Below are 10,566 nucleotides of genomic sequence, written 5' to 3'. Positions count from 1 at the left end.
TGACAAGACACGTGGGGCCTCACAGGATGGGGGTAGAGCCGGCCCTTTCCTCCCCACTCCAACAAGACCCCGAGTCGCCGCCCATGAACAGTCTTTCTGGCTCCTGATCATGCTGCTTAAAGGCCATGATCCCACAGACTCAGAAACAAATCTCAAAACTCAGCAGCTTTTGGCAGAAATGAGTCCAGACCCTGCAGTAGGTTACTGTCGCCAGGCCACCCCAGGGGAGAAAGGGTGCTGTCCTTCCGCCTGCTCCCCCTTGGCAGCTCAGTGGCCATCATCTTCCAGAGGCCATTGAACAGTCAGGTTTGGACCCGAAGTGACGAGACACGTGGAGCCTCATGCGATGGGGGTGGAGCCGGCCCTTTCCTTCCCATCCCAACAAGACCCAAGTCGCCACCCATGAACGGTGTCAATGGCTCCTGATCAAGCTGTTTAATGGCCATAATCTCAGGGTCTCAGAAACAAATCTCGAAACCCAGCGGCTTTAGGCAGAAATGCGTCTGGTCCCTGCAGTAGGTTACCAGAGCTGGGCCAAGGCAGGTGGGAATAGGTTTCGTGCCTTGGCCTGTTCCCCATAGCGACCCAGTGGCCGCCATCCTCCAGAGGCCATTGGACAATAAGGTTTGGGCCAGCAGTGATGAGACACATGGAGCCTCATGGGATGGTGTTGGAGCCGGCTCTTTCCTCCGCATCCCAATGAGACCGCAAGTCACTGTTCATGAATGGCCTCTCTGGCTCCTCGTCAACCTGCTTAATGGCCATGATCCCAGAGACTCAGAGACAAATCTCAGAACCCAGTGGCTATTGGCAGAAATGCATCTGGTCCTGCAGTAGGCTACTGTCGCCAGGCCGCCAGAGGGGTGAAAGGGTTCTGTCTTCTCTGTCTGCTCCCCCTAGGTGGCTCAGTGGCTGCCATCCTCCAGAGGCCACTAGACAGTTGGCTTTGGGCCCTCAGTGATGAGACACATGGGGTCTCACAGGATGGGGGTGGAGCCAACCCTTACCTCCCCACCCCAATGAGACCCCCGAGTCACCGCCCATGAACGGCCTCTCTTGCTCCTTATCAAACTGCTTAACGGCCATGATCCCAGAGACTCAGAAATAAATCTCAGAACACAGTGGCTTTTGGCAGAAATACATCCGGACCCTGCAGTAGGTTACTGTTTCCAGGCCACCCCAGGGGGGAAAGGGTGTTGTCCCTCTTCCTGCTCCCCCTAGGCAGCTCAGTGGCCACCATCCTTCAGAGGCAATTGAGCAGTCAGGTTTGGGCCCTTAGTGATGAGACATGCAGGGCCTAAGAGGATGGGGGTGGAGCTGGCCCTTTCCTCCCCTTCTCAACAAGACCTTGAGTTGAGACCCATGAAGGGCCTTTCTGGCTCCTGATCAAGCTGCTTAACAGCCATGATCCAAGAGACTAAGGAACAAATCTTGGAATCCAGCAGGTTCTGGCAGAAATCCCTCAGATTTAACTGTTAAAACTTTGGAATTCCAAAATTGCATGGCCACTACTGCAGCCACGCGACACCATATGTTATTCATAGCCAGCAATAGAAAGCAAATTGTCTAGTCTTCCCTTTTCAGCAGATCTGAGTGTTGGGGTAAAATCTCAAATGGTGGGTCTGGTGTCAAAATATTGAAAGTAATCAAAGTATAGAGAGAGTAATGTGGAAATCATCTGCCCCACAGATAGGAGGAGGGTGTGGGAAGGGGGTATACTGGGGTCTTGGTGGTGGAGAATGGGCACTGGTGAAGGTACAGGTATTTCATTGTATGACCGAGACTTAAACCTGAAAGCTTTGTAACTGCTCTCACAGTGATTCAATAAATAAAATTTTTAAAAATTGGGGGGAAAAGTAAGGTGGAGTTCATGCCCAATTCAATCAGCTAATCTAGTGGTTGAATAAATAGCAGTACTCCTACATTAAAAAAAAAACTATCAACTGCTCCTAACTCTACCCCTTGGCAACCACTGTACCAAGTACTCTTACATAGGTAGAAAGCCCAATTGGGGTAGCTTAGGTGAAATCCTATGAAAGCTAACTTGAACAGAGGAAGTGTGCTCATACGCTGCCAGAGCCCAGGTGCTGCCCGTGACCATGTGTTACTGCCCAGTGCATAGAGTCTCATGTGTAGCCTACACCTTCCCCCTTGAGACAATTATTTTCCTACCTCCATATTTTAATGATGGGATGTGTACCAGGCTGTCTATGTCCACTATAGAGAAGCCCACATTCTCTCTATAAAGCATGTAACTCTCTCCTGTTCTATCCCCTCAACTTTCCTCAGAATTTCCAAATACAGTCTACTTTAAAAAATAGGAATAGAAAGAACATTTCTCAATATAGTGATAGCCATCTAGAACAAAATCACATTCTGTAGCTAATACTACAGAATGTGGTGAAAAATTGAACGTATTTTCCATAAGAACAGCCATAAGGCAAGAATATCAACATTCACAGCTCCTATTCAACATAGATTTGGAAGTCCTTGAAATAGCAATCTGACAAGAGAAATATATCAAAGGAATTCAAACTTGGAACGTTAAGCTATCATATGCAGATGTTATTACATCTTTGAAAACCCTAAAATCTCCCTGAAAAAACCTCTTAGTAAACCAATACAAAATGATATCAGGTTACAAATTAACACACAAAAAAATCTGTGTGTTTCTCTATTCAAATAATTAACTCAAAGTATAGGAGAGCAAAACCATAATCCCTTTCTAAACTGTGTTTGAAAACATCAAATACCTAAGAATAAGCATGACAAAGTAAGTAAAAGACTCGTATAGTAAAAATTATAAATGTATGTTGAAAGAAACAAAAGACACCCACGAATGGAAAGGCATTTTCTCTTCATTTTGAAGCATAACAGTGTGAAAATAACCTTCATATCAAAGCATTATTTGTCTTTAATGTAACACTTATTAAAGTTACAATGACAATCTTCTAAGACTTGAGGAAAAGGTTTAAAATTTATATTAAACTATAAAGCTTCCTAAATATATTGCCAAGGTAGTTCCATTGAGAAAAGTAGATGGCACTTTTTCATATGCCTGTTGGCCATTCATTTTGTTTTTGTCTGTTAAATCCCTTACCCTATTTATGGATGGGTTCATTGGACTTTCTGTTGATAAGTTTAATTAGTGCGTAATGGAACTTTGATACCAACCCTTTATTAAAGGTAGAGTTTTTATACACAGCAAGATAGCAGTAAAGTTCTAGAGGCAATGAATAAAGGTAACGGATTCACACAATTCAGTTTTGGTTGTGAAAGGGAGGTTGTAGTCCTTGGAAGAGAGAGAAAAGTACACTAGTGATGGGTGTGGTGTTGGAATTATGGTTATAAAAACTATTGTTCTGAGCCCCTTTCTGTTTGTCCCCAATGTTGTGCCTGGTTTTCATCCTCTCCCAGGTTAGTGAATATTCGAACACGGGACTCTTCCTCCACTGCGCACAGACTCCAGGCGTCCTCTGGGGCCTTGAGCCGCCCACCATCCCTGAGCCCCTTCCTGTTCATCCCCAACAATGTGCCCGGTTTTCATCCTCTCCCAGGTCTGTACCCAGCCACACACACCAGTTACCTGTAGTGGGCAGGGCCTGTGCAGAAGTAAGAGTTGCCTATTTTGCGGCCAGCGGATGCTCATGTGACTGCAGGTGAATTATCCAGACCCAGCAATCTCGTGTAACATCTCAGTCTCCATACCACACCACCAACATGAAGAAACAACGCAAATCCCCACCACGAAGAGAGGAAGATGAAAAGAGTACAGAAGCTTATTAAATGTTACTCACTTAAAGGAGCTCTCTGAGAAAGAATTCAGATATGAGGTAATAAAGATGTTCAATGAAGTCAAAGAAACAGTGACACGGATATCCAATAAATTAAAGGAGGACGTGAAAGAAACAATTAAGGAAATACAGGAAGAAATGACAGCAGAATTTGGAAAGCTACACACAGAAATGTCACAAATAAAGGATTCGGTAGGTGAATTAAAAAGCAGAGTAGAATGGCTACAACTGAAGACAGAATCAGTGAGCTGGAAGTTGCGCTGCAAAAAGCCTACAGGCAACAACAAACAATTCAAAGAAACCTCAAGATAGATATAGAGCGAATCAGAGTCCCAGTGGGATGATTCCAAGAGGAACATCATCAGAATCATTGGAGTACCAGAAGGTCAGGGAAATAGTCCCAGTGAAAAAGCCGCAGTTAAAGAAATCATTGGTGAAAAGTTCCCAGAGCTGGCAATACAGATATCTGATTCCAGGAGCCCAAAGAGTGCCAGCTAAAAGAGACCTCACAAAAACACTCCAGAGACATAACATAGTTAGAATGATGGATGCAACGAATAGAGACAAAATAATGCAAGCAGCAAGGTCAAAGAAGGAAATCATATACAAAGGAGCACCCCTTAGATTCACAGCAGACCTATCAGAGGAAACCTTCCAAGCCCAAAGACGATGGTGGGATATAGTGAAAAAACTCAATGAAATGAACGCTTAACCAACAATAATTTATCTGCCTGAACTCTCACTCAAAATCAAAGGATAGTACACTATTTATGGATAAACAACAGCGTAAGAACTTCATAGACTCAAAACCAAACTGAAAATAGGGGGTAAAGGGGCTAATGTAATAAAAGACAAACCCCTACAAACACAACAAACCCTTACAGAAAGATTACACAAAACCCCATAACAATAATCTCTCTCAATGTCAATGGTCTAAATTCACCAATTAAGAGACACAGAGTGGTAAAATGGATTCAGAGACAGAACGTTCTGCTGCCTACAAGAAACACATCTGGATAATCAGAACAAAGACAGACTCAAAATCAAAGGATGTAAAACAACTCTGCAAGAAAACAATCCCTGCAAAAACGCTGGAGTGGTATTACTGGTAACAGACAACATAGATTTCAGGTTGAAAAGGAATAGAAAGGACAGTGTAGGCCATTTTTTATTAATCAAGGGATATGTACAGCAGGAAGAAATCACACTCCTAAATGTATATGCACCTGATGAGGGACCAGCCAAATACCTACAACAACTGCTAACAGAAATTAGAGAAGGATATTACAAGCAACACAATAGTCCTTGGAGACTTCAACACCACCTTATCACCCCTAGATAGATCAAGAAGATTAAAACTCAGCAAGGATATAGTGGCTCTGTAGAAAGAAATAGAAGACAGAGGCCTAATACATCTATACAGGACTTTATACCCCCCCTTCAAAAAAAATACACATGCTCTTCCAGTGCACATGAAACATTTTCCAGAACAGAACATATGCTGGGCCACAAAGCATACCTCAACAGAATCTCAGGAAGATAGACATGGTATCAACTATCTTCTCAGACCATGAGGCACTGAAGATAGAAGTTAATCATGCACAAAGGCAGAAAACCAAATCAAACACATGGAAATTAAACAACTCAATGTTGAACAATGAGTGGGTCAGGAAAGAAATCAACGAAGAAATCAAAAGATAACTGGAAACAAATGAGAATGAAGACACGAGCTACCAGAACCGAAAGGAAGCAGTGAAAGCCATGTTAAGGGGGAAAATTTATAGCTCCGCAAGCATTTCTCAGGAGAGATGAAAGGGCACACATAAACCACTTGAATTCACAGCTCAAGATCTCAGAAAAGGACCAACAAAAGGAGCCCAAACCAGGCAGAAGGAAAGAGATCATAAAACTTAGAGCATAAATCAACGACATGGAAACCCAAAAAAAATTAAAAGATCAATGAAACCAATAGTTGGTTCTTCGAGAAAATAAACAAGATACATAAACCACTAGCAAGCCTCACAAAGAAAGAGAAAGAGAACCCTAATAAACCGAATCAGAAACGAGAAGAGGGATATCAGAACAGAAACCAAAGAAATTCAAAAGATCACCAGAGACTGCTTTGAAAGTCTGTATGCCACAAAACAAGAGAACCTAGAAGAAATAAATAAATTCCTGTATTCGTATAATCTTCGAAGGGTGAATCAAGAAGATCTAGAACACCTGCATAGTCCTATTAATATCAAGGAAATTGAAAGTGTAATCAAAATCTTCCCAAAAAACATAAGCCCAGGTCCACTAATGAATTTTTCCGAACATTTAAAGAGGACCTATTGCCAGTTCTTCTCAAGCTTTTTCAGGAAATTGAAGAAACAGAAACTCTCCCGAACAGTGTCTATGAAGCTCATTTCTCTCTAATACCAAAAGGGAACAAAGAAACCACAAGAAAAGAAAACTACAGGCCGATATCCCTGATGAACATGGACGTGAAGATTCTCAACAAAATACTAGCAACTAGAATTGAACAACTCATCAAAAAGATCACACACCATAACCAAGTGGGATTCGTCCCAAAGATGCAAGGATGGTTTAACATTTGGAAATCAATCAGCATAATCCGTCATATCAACAAAAGAAAGATAAAAAGCATATGATCATATCAATGGATGCAGAGAAAGCACTTGACAAGATCCAGCACCCGTTTATGATGAAAACCCTCGCCAAAATGGGTACAGAAGGGAATTTCCTCGATATAGTTAAAGCTTCTACCACAAGACTATGGCAAACATCATCCTCAATGGGGAAAAACTAAGAGCCTTCCCTCCAAGGTCAGGGACAAGAAAAGGATGCCCACTCTCTCCACTGCTGTTCAATACTGGAAGTACCTGCAGTAGCGGTTAGGTAAGAAAAAGATATTAAGGGCATTCAGATAGTAAAGGAAGAAGTCAAGCTCTCACTATTCTCAGGTGATATAATACTATACTTAGAGAACCCAAAAACCTCTACCAAGAAACTCCTAGAAACAATAGGCTTGCATAGTAATGTTGCAGGCTATATAATCAATACCCAAAAGTCCATGACTTTCTATATAAAAATAATGAGAGAGAAGTAAGTGACATGAAAAAAACAATCCCATTCACAATTTTGCCCCAGAAAATCAAGTAACTAGGAAGCAGCTTAACTAAGGACATAAAACACTTGTACAAAGAAAACTACAAAACTCTACTTCAGGAACTAAAAGAGGACATGAGGAACTGGAAAGATATGTCCTGCTCATGGATCAGGAGAATTAACATTGCCAAAATGCCAATACTCCCCAAAGAATTGTATAAATTCGATACAATCCCTATAAGGATACCCATAACATTCTTCAAAGAAATGGAGCAAACACTCCTCAAATTCATATGGAACAATAAGCCCCCAGGAATACCTAAAGCAATTCTTGGAAAGAGAAAATGGTAGGAATCAACCTCCCCAACCTCAAACTCTACTACCAACCGGTAATAATTAAAACAGCATGGTACTGGAACAAAAGCAGAGTAACAGACCAATGCAACAGGGTTGAATATACTGACATCTCCCCTCAAACATATGATCATCTAATCTTTGATAAAGGAGCAAGAAATGTGAAGTGGAGCAAGGAAAGCCTCTTTAACAAATTGTGCTTTTGGACAGCAACATGCAAACAAGTGGGCTCAGATCTCTACCTAACACTGTGCACAAAAGTAAGATCAAAATGGATTAAAGACCTCAACATCAGACCAGAATCCATAAGGTACATTGAAGACAGGTTGGCAAAAGCCTCCACGACATTGAAGCAAATGGTATCTTCAAAGATGACATGCCATTGTCCAAGCAAGTGAAAACAGAGATAGACAAATGGGACTATCTTAAACTAAGAAGCTTCTGCACCTCACAAGAAGTAGTGACCAAAATACAAAGACAGTCTTCAGAATGGGAAAGGATATTTGCCCAATACCCATCTGATAATGGGTTGGTATCAAGGATATACAAAGCAGTGGTTGAAGTCCACAAGAATGAACATCCAACCCCATCAAAAAATGGGGTGATGAAATGAACAGAATCTTTCTCAAAGAAGAAATCCCAATGACAAAACGGCACATGAGAAAATGCTCTACATTCTTAATCATCAGGGAGATGCAGATCAAAACAACAATGAGATATCATCTCACACCACAGAGACTGGCCCACATTCTAAAGAACAATAGCAACTGGTGTTGGCGTGGATGTGGGGAGAAAGGGACCCTCCTTGACTGCTGGTGGGAATGCCAACTGGTTCAGCCCTTTTGGAAACAAGATGGTTCTCAAAAATTTGTAACTTGAGCTCCCATTTGACCCAGCAATACCACTCCTGGGACTATATCCCAGGGAGGCAAAAAAGTAGAATCAAAATGACATCTGTATTTCTATGTTCATTGCTGCACTATTCACAATAGCCAAAATTTGGAAAAAACCCGAGTGCCTGAGAACAGATAACTGGTTAAAGAAACTTTGGTACATCTACACAATGGAGTAATATGCAGCTGTTAGAAAAGATTAAGTCATGAAATTTACATACAAGTGGTTCTACATGGAAAGTACCATGCTAAATGAAAAGAAACAGAAATAGAGGGACAGACACAAAAAATTTGTACTCTTCTAGGGAATATAAAGATCAGAATGGGAGTCAAACATCCAAGAATAGTTGATATAAGTACCAGGTGGTCTGCTCCATGGCTTGGAAGCCGGCAGCACATGCTGGGGAAAAAGGCAGCTCAGATAGAGAAGGAAATACCAAGTAAAGGATGCTTGCAGAACTTGCTGTGGATGAGAGATGCTTGTTGAAAGTAGACTAATCCCGAACACGATTGCCACTTAATAACTTTATTGCAAACTACAAGACCGTGAAGGAAAGTGTGAACAAAAGGGAATGGCCCTCCGCAAAGGCAGGGTGGGGTTGGGGTATGTGGTGTGGTGGTGGGAGGGCTACTAGCATCATTAGTGGTAGAGAATGGGCAATGGTGGAAGGATGAGTTCCTTGATCATTGTACAACTGAAACCCAAGCATGAAAGTTTGTAAGTCTACAACTGTACCTCATGGTGTTTCCCTAATAAAAAGATAAATAAAAATATAAAAGTGCTACAAGAGCACAAAGTTTTCTTCAAAGTGATTAGAAACATTGTAAAATTACAAACACAGACTTTGAATGTATGATGGCAGAAAGACAATTGCAACACAAATCTATCTAAAGTACTAGAACTCAGCTACCTATCACTGGAAAAAATCTAATTTGCTCATAACCTGGAATGCCTGAGTGGTACTTTTATGTGTGTATTTAAATGTGTGAGAGTCTATCTTGGAATCAAGTTGCGAGATTATTGGTCAAGAGACTCTTTAATTGTGTTGAACTACAAACCAGAGACCACAACTGTTGGAAGATCTAATGACATGAAAGAAAGAACTGTGGCATGACAATCTGAATTCTCTACAGTAGTTAAAGCTATGCTGCTATTAGGAATCAAGACATTTTTTTCTATCTTATTTATATAGTATTTGTCTTTCTTCTGTCAAACTCTGAGTCAACTATTTTCCCCAGGAAGTTTGCAAAAGTTCAAGAAGATGAACATTCAGGGCAGGAGAAATAACTATGGATGGTATATATTGCTCCTACCCATGTGAAGAGAATAAGAAAGGCTACTGTCAGGAAAAACAGCCCCTTGGCCTACAAGAGGACAAAGCCCAGAATCAGGAAAAGAAATATTGCTTAAGTGAAGGGTTTTCCTGGCATAATTATGAGACTTCTAAATGCAGTCCCAATTCCAACTCCAGAGTCAGCCACCCCTAGTGTGGCAGCTCAAGCCCCAATAAAGTTGGTTGCTGTTTTTGATGTCCTTAGAAATGGAGCTAGTTTTGAAACTGTGGCTCAAAATGAGCGAGGTCAGGGGATTTGGGGCTGCCAAGCTGCTGAATCTCATTAGTTAGCTTATCTTGTCCTTTCAGCACCAAAATAGACAGTGATTGGCTCAGCATCTGGCAGTTCCTCCTGAACAAGGGACTGGGATGGAGACAAATTTGGTATAGGCAGATGTTCTCAGGGAATGAGGGGTGTTGGGAGGAGAGCTGCTCCCAGGGAAGATAAGACTAACATCAAGACCTTGAACAAAACAAATAGAATTGGTAAGTACTGATGTTTTAAGCTAATGACAGACAAATTAACTAAGACTGCTCCCTCAACTCTTTAGGGATTAGCACAGCAATCACATGCAGAATAGAAGTAAAAAAATGTCATACAGGCTTGAGTAAGAGTAGAGGAAATCAACAAAACTAATAGTTTCCCACCATTAAACATAATATGCAAAAGTTTTTCTTTTTATACATGAAAGGAAAAATAAGAACACAAAGTCTTGAACAAGTCAATAACAATTAATACATAATTAAAAAATAACAAGGATAGGGTCCAGAGTCATAGTTCAGTGGTTAAGGCATTTGCTTTGCCTGTAGCCAAACCAGGTTTGGTTCCTGGGTCTCCACATGGTCATGAGAAGTCATTCAGGAATGATCCCTGAGCACAGAGCCAGAGTAAACCCAGAGCACCCCAAGGTGTAAACCCACCCCAAACCAAAATAAATAAATAAATAAGTGAATATGTAATGGGGATATAAAATATCAAGCATAAATGTGAATGAAGAATAGAGCAATAAATAGACTCAAAATTAGTAAACAATCTACATGGTAATGATAAATCAAAATTTTCTAAAAACACATCTATAA

The 10,566-nt window shown here is 41.2% G+C and overlaps 1 pseudogene; it reads right to left on the bottom strand.

The window, feature by feature from the left end:
* Positions 1-9,406: 9,406 nt before the first annotated feature.
* Positions 9,407-9,770, bottom strand: LOC130034119 (ATP synthase F(0) complex subunit C2, mitochondrial-like; annotated as a pseudogene).
* Positions 9,771-10,566: the final 796 nt, after the last annotated feature.

Source organism: Sorex fumeus, unplaced genomic scaffold, assembly GCF_029834395.1.
Source record: "Sorex fumeus unplaced genomic scaffold, SorFum_2.1 ptg000058l, whole genome shotgun sequence".
Classification (NCBI taxonomy): Eukaryota; Metazoa; Chordata; class Mammalia; order Eulipotyphla; family Soricidae; genus Sorex; species Sorex fumeus.
Note: the sequence above shows the minus strand (reverse complement) of the source record. Positions and strands in the feature narration are given on the sequence as shown.